The following is a 5,933-nucleotide window of genomic DNA, read 5'->3' on the forward strand; positions in this document are numbered from 1 at the left end:
AAGCTTACCTTGTTTCTCTCTTTTGTCTTATAGTGTCCTTCGGCTTGCTCAGGAGTTAAGGATCGTGAAGATCTACCCGCACTATCATACTTTAGGGTATTTAAACTAAACGTTTTGAATTATGGCATGTATAGTAGGCTTAATTATTTTGTTACGTGTCATATTTGTATAGTTTTAAAACATTAGTTACAGTACTCGACCAGCTACTTTGTACAAGCCATTAAAGTTGGCTAATATTGTTCAAGACATATGTTATACGATGCACTATCAAATTGGATGACATATTTATATCTCGGTTATGTTTAATGGTATGTGTTATATTCTGGTAATACCTTGTATCCTGTTCCGGCGACGGTAACGGGTAAGGGGTGTTACATTTTCTATAAAAGCGCCACTAAAATCTTTACATAAGACATATAGCAGCGTTTCTTATAAAAGCGCCACTAAAAAGGTCAATACAAGACGATGGCGTTTTGCAAAAAAATTTTGCGGCGTTTTTTAACAAACGCCGCTATATGCATACCTTTAGCGGCGCTTCTTTGAAAACGCCACTAATACTGATCTATAGCGGTGTTTTTGTACAAACGCCGCTAATTCCATTGAAGCTCCACTAAAACGACGGCGTTTAGCGTAAATTTTACGGCGTTTTTTCTTGAAGAGCCACTAAATGTGAACCTATAGCGGCGGTTTTATTAAAAACGCCGCTAATGCTTGCTCTTTAGTGGCGTTTTTCTTCAAAACGCCGATAAAAACGCCGCTAAAAACCTATTTTGCTGTAGTGCCACTTCCCCAAAAGTGAAACAATTATAAGCAGAATTCCAAAATTGAGCCATACCTCGGAACAGATGCTTGTCCACCTTAACATCGAGCAAGTACTGTATATCACCATAACTCTAGTAGAACAGCTGTTTGGTTCCCTCATCCCAACGAGCCCATATATCTTTCAACTCTTGCAACTCATTCTATGTTACATTGACGCGAGTGAACTTCTGCAACTCTGATGTATATCCTTTTGCTAGGCTATCCCCTTTGTCTGATTGTAATTTCTCTGACCATGCGCGGACGACCGCATTATCCTTAACGTTATTAAGAAATTCATTCTTCATGTTAAACTTTCTAACTTAGCAATTGAATATGAATCAACCCCTCCTTTAGTATGCAATGTTATGCAAAACACAACCAAAACAAAACAACCCAAATTAGTATTAGATATAAGTAATAAAATACAAGCAGAACAAAATAATCAAAACACATATATGGGTAATCACTAAGGCTTAGCACGGCTCTACTAAGGATAGCTCTTATGGTTCACTATATGTTTCTGAGTTCTAAAGAGAGGGTACCCAAACCAACAGATTCCTCAATCCTCACCCATTATAGGTTCATATGGATCGAGTTCAGTTCAGGGAATACATTTCCCTATGACCATACGGAGATGAAAATCTCACGGAACCATAGGTACAGATGTATCCCGAAAGCAATCCACTAGCCCATGTAGAGGTGAAAACCTCACGAAAGCATAGTTTCTTACTCCCACTTAAAGGTGTGACCACAGCAATCATGTAATGCAATGCAATATGATTCTATAAGACCTAAACCATAACAATCAAACAAACTAAAGCAATCGAAAGAAACATGATTTTCAAAACAAATTTTCAATTATTTGACAAAAGGACAGCAAATAATCAATTTTGTCGCCTGACTCTCTTGTTCAATCCCCAGTGGAGTCGCCAAGCTATCAAAACCATTTTTCATTTGAAAGAAAAAACATAAATCGACTTTTAAACAACATGTGGAGTCACCACCAATCTCTTTGTTTAGGTGTGATTGGATCACCTACTAAAATTTTTTATTCCACTTAAAAAATTTTTGGTTCACATAAAATTAAAAAATGGGTTCGGGAGTCGGTTACGCATGAGGAAGGGTTAGCACCCTCATTACGCCCAAAAATTGGTACCAGATTGATTCAATGCTATCCTTATATCAAAGATTTTAAAAAGGATCTTTTGAAGTATGGTTCTTTTTAAAATGTTTGAGTAGTTTAAGTTAGCTGTCAAAATTCTCTCGTTTCAAAGATATGCAGCATCACATCCAGCACGATTGGACACGATCCTTTATACCTTCAAAAATATGATTTATTTTTTACTTTCAAAAGCTCGTACGCTAAAATTATAAAAGGATATCCAAATATTTAGTTCAACAAAAAATCATACCCAGCACAGTAGGGCACGAATTCCCGAATTCCCAAATATTGAATATTGCCTTATTTCAGAATTTTTGAATAATAAGGAAAATTGGAAATTAGCTCAAAACACATTTATTTGTTTTAAAATAGATGGAATACTTAATGTATTGTAACGAAACATTTGTATAGAAAATTATTAATAAACATGAAATAATATGCACACATAAAGTACAATAAACCACAATTAATAAATCCAACAATTAAGTACAACTATTCTAAGTAAAATGTAACCAAATTCTTAATCATGGATGGAGAACAATTGATATAATAAGTAAAAAATGACTAAATAATATACATCAACAATAAATATGGCACAATATAAAACGATCCACAAAACATGTACAAAATAAAATGGAATTAGAAGTCAATATGGTTTAAGACATTTTCAAAATAATGGTGAATTAATGAACACATAATATATATATAATATATAAGTTGACAAATTTGATATATAATTATTGAAATAGATATTATAGAATAAAAGTTTGAATCAAATTATATGCAAAATATTTTAAACACAAATTCATTTAAAATTGACAATGTACATGATAACTTAAATAATATATAAAATATGAAAGAGTAATAAAAATACATGATAAGATATAATACACATAATAGATTCACAAAACATGCATATATAAATAGATTTAGGAATAATTATTTGTAAAAATAGCATGAGATTAAAAGTATATATAAAATTGAGTTAATCTATAAATTATATACGCATCGTTATACATAAAAAAAAACATTTAAATGAGATACTATATAAAACATAAGAATAATATAATATAAAGAAACATTCCAAAATAATAATTTTATAAATACAAAGATGAAATTCCTAGAATAGTTTCATATATACATAAAGAAAAATACTAGGTGAATCATAAAGCAAGAAGTATTTTAAATAGAAAAATCTATTAAAGTAATAGATGTATTAATATGTATAAAAATATTTAAACAAAAGGTTATATAAAAGTATTAAAATAGTGAATGTAAAAAGAATTTTAAAATGATGATTTTATAAAACAAAATAAAGTTATTAAGATGACTCAACTCATATATAAAAATGTTGTGAACTTCAAAATAATAGGTATTATAAATTGAAAACTCAATGAGAATAATGTGTATACTTATATATATATAAAATATTTAAAAAAATATGTAAAAATAATAAGATAAAAGAAACCTCAAAATAATTGTACAAATAAAAACAAGCAAAATCATTAAAATGGATTAACACATATAAAAATATTAAATGTATTTTAAATTAACAGATTATACAAATGAAAGACCAAATTGAGATTGAATCCAAAATAAGAACAAATAAAATAATTGTAAATATGATCAATGTGCAAGGTGAGTAAATGTATGGGGACTAGAATTGCAAATATCCCCGAGCCTAAACGCAGCACTGTATCGCGGACTAAAATGAAAACACGCACGAATTAAAGAGCCAAATTAAAAAAAAGGCAAGACAAATAAGGTGCAATTGAATGCTCGTGCGGAAGGAAGGACTTAACGCACAAATTTACCATTTTGAATGAAAAGGCGCAGATCCGGCCTGCCAATCGGGTTGACGCACAGATCCTTATTGTTATAAACAACGCCGTTTTTTCACAAAGGATTTAAAGCCTTTTTCCTTTCTTTTTTCAAATGCAGCCAATTTTAACAAAAAACCAAACAGCCCTAAAATTAATCTGCTAGGGTTTCTAGCATTCGCCTAATCCACCATTTCATTTGGTGGTCGATGGTGTACCAACAGTGACCAGATCCAATACATGCCCACGGAGATTCGGTAAGCTACTATTTTTCCTTTTTCTTTTTTTTTTAAAAAAAACTTTTGATCCAATATTATTTCTTTTTTTTAAAAAGAAAGAAATTAAAAAAATGAACACAAATTCAATATCGTTCGACCCTCGCCCGCATCTACATATTTCTAAGATGTTTGGGTTTTCATCGGCGTCGATTCAGGTATCTCTCTTTCACGTTTTTATACCTAAATTGCAAGTTAATCAAAAGAAATGGAAAAAAAAATAGATTTGGGAAATCACCTTTTGACAATCTTTTTTTGATTGCTCTATTCTAGTATTCAATATGTGTGCGTAATGTGCGTTCATAAGTCTTTACAGAGATGAAATCGACAGCTTTTTATAGCCAGATTTTCTTAGAATAAATAAAAATAAAAATTACATTTATTTGTTGTATTTTGTTAGTGGTTCTTCTTGTGTATTCTTTTGCAGATTCGGCCGTACGGAGGAACGGGGAAACAGCTCATGGGAGACCGACCCCCTGGCACTATTCTGGCATATTCCAGAAGTTTCTGGTGTTCTTGGTTGTTGATTTTCTTTAGATCCAATTGGGTCTCGGGTTTAGGGTTTGGGTTTATTCAATTGGTTTTAAAAAAAGATGTATTTGGGCTGCTTTTAATTTAATTTACTATTTGGGCCTGATGGTTTGTAAAAAACTCAGACTTTATTTATTTATTTTTAATTGATTTTTGGTTTTATTGTGGGCTGGGCGAATTGGGCCTATTACAGCTAACATTCACTATATAAAAATATTATTTACTGTTTAACAAAGTTGATATTTATAAAGTTTTATGGTTCTTCAAATGAAATATTTTATTTGGAATTGGACCGCAATTAAAAATAATACTTTTCAAGATATTTTTATATAAAGAAATGTTAGTTCATTATAATTTGGACTTAATTTATTCTTTTTAATAGTATAAGACTAAATCAACCCACTTAATAATAAAAGAACTAATTTGACCTAGTTCCTATATTACAGGGACTTCTAGATAGTTTAACCTAATTTAACTAAAAGAAAATTAGAATAAATTATATTAGGATGATACTAAAATATATAGTTTTAAGCACTAATAATAAAATGTCACATCGTCAACTTTTGAAAATGTAAAAATATTATTACTTAACTAATAAAATAAAAACAAACATGTTTTCTTCCTTTATAATTTTTAAATCATTTTAGTTTTTTTAAAATTTAATCGTCTTTTATTTCTTTACTTTCAAATCATGATTTATTTTTATGTAGTCAGTTTTTAATTCTTTTAATTTCTAGGCAAGTGATTTTTCTTTTTAATTTTAATTTTCTATTTCTATTTTATCAATTTTTACTCAAATTTCGAATTTGATAAAACCACCAATGGTGGTTATTATTCTTCAAATTTTGATTTTTACTAGTTGTTGTTTTTGCTAGATTTTTAATGGTTGATTTTAAGTTTTTTTCCTCAATTTGTGCTTATGATTTTATAAGTTTTTTTAATTATTGATTTAAATATTTTCAAATTTTATTTATTTTTGGTTTTTTTGGCATATAGTTTTGTTGAGTAATTTTCTCTGTGTCTCATTGAAGGAAACATTCAGGTATTTATACATATTGTCACTGTTCATGATTTCACGTCACTGTTCATGACTTGACCTCACTATTCATAGAATGGTATTCTAAGCAGACCTTAGACATGTTGAGCATGTGTATCATTCCAGCTCGCATGCTAGATCTCGTAGTCCCCTACATACGAACTTCTTGGGTATATGCAAGCTGGGACCACGAGCTCCTTTCAGCTCATGTGAGCTCCCCTGACTGTCTTCTCAATGAGTGTTTCGTGCACATCCATCTGGTAGGGCTTGGCTCGGTCACGTGTAGGCAACCCAGATCTTATCTGGGT

At 30.5% G+C, this 5,933-nt stretch overlaps 1 long non-coding RNA gene across 1 annotated transcript; it reads left to right on the forward strand.

The window, feature by feature from the left end:
* The first annotated feature begins 3,871 nt into the window (after positions 1-3,871).
* Positions 3,872-4,751, forward strand: LOC108473146 (uncharacterized). The gene is made up of 2 exons (XR_001869665.2): positions 3,872-4,040; positions 4,486-4,751. It is a non-coding gene; the product is annotated as an uncharacterized LOC108473146 (long non-coding RNA).
* Positions 4,752-5,933: the final 1,182 nt, after the last annotated feature.

Source organism: Gossypium arboreum, chromosome 11 (genome assembly GCF_025698485.1).
Source record: "Gossypium arboreum isolate Shixiya-1 chromosome 11, ASM2569848v2, whole genome shotgun sequence".
NCBI lineage: Eukaryota > Viridiplantae > Streptophyta > Magnoliopsida > Malvales > Malvaceae > Gossypium > Gossypium arboreum.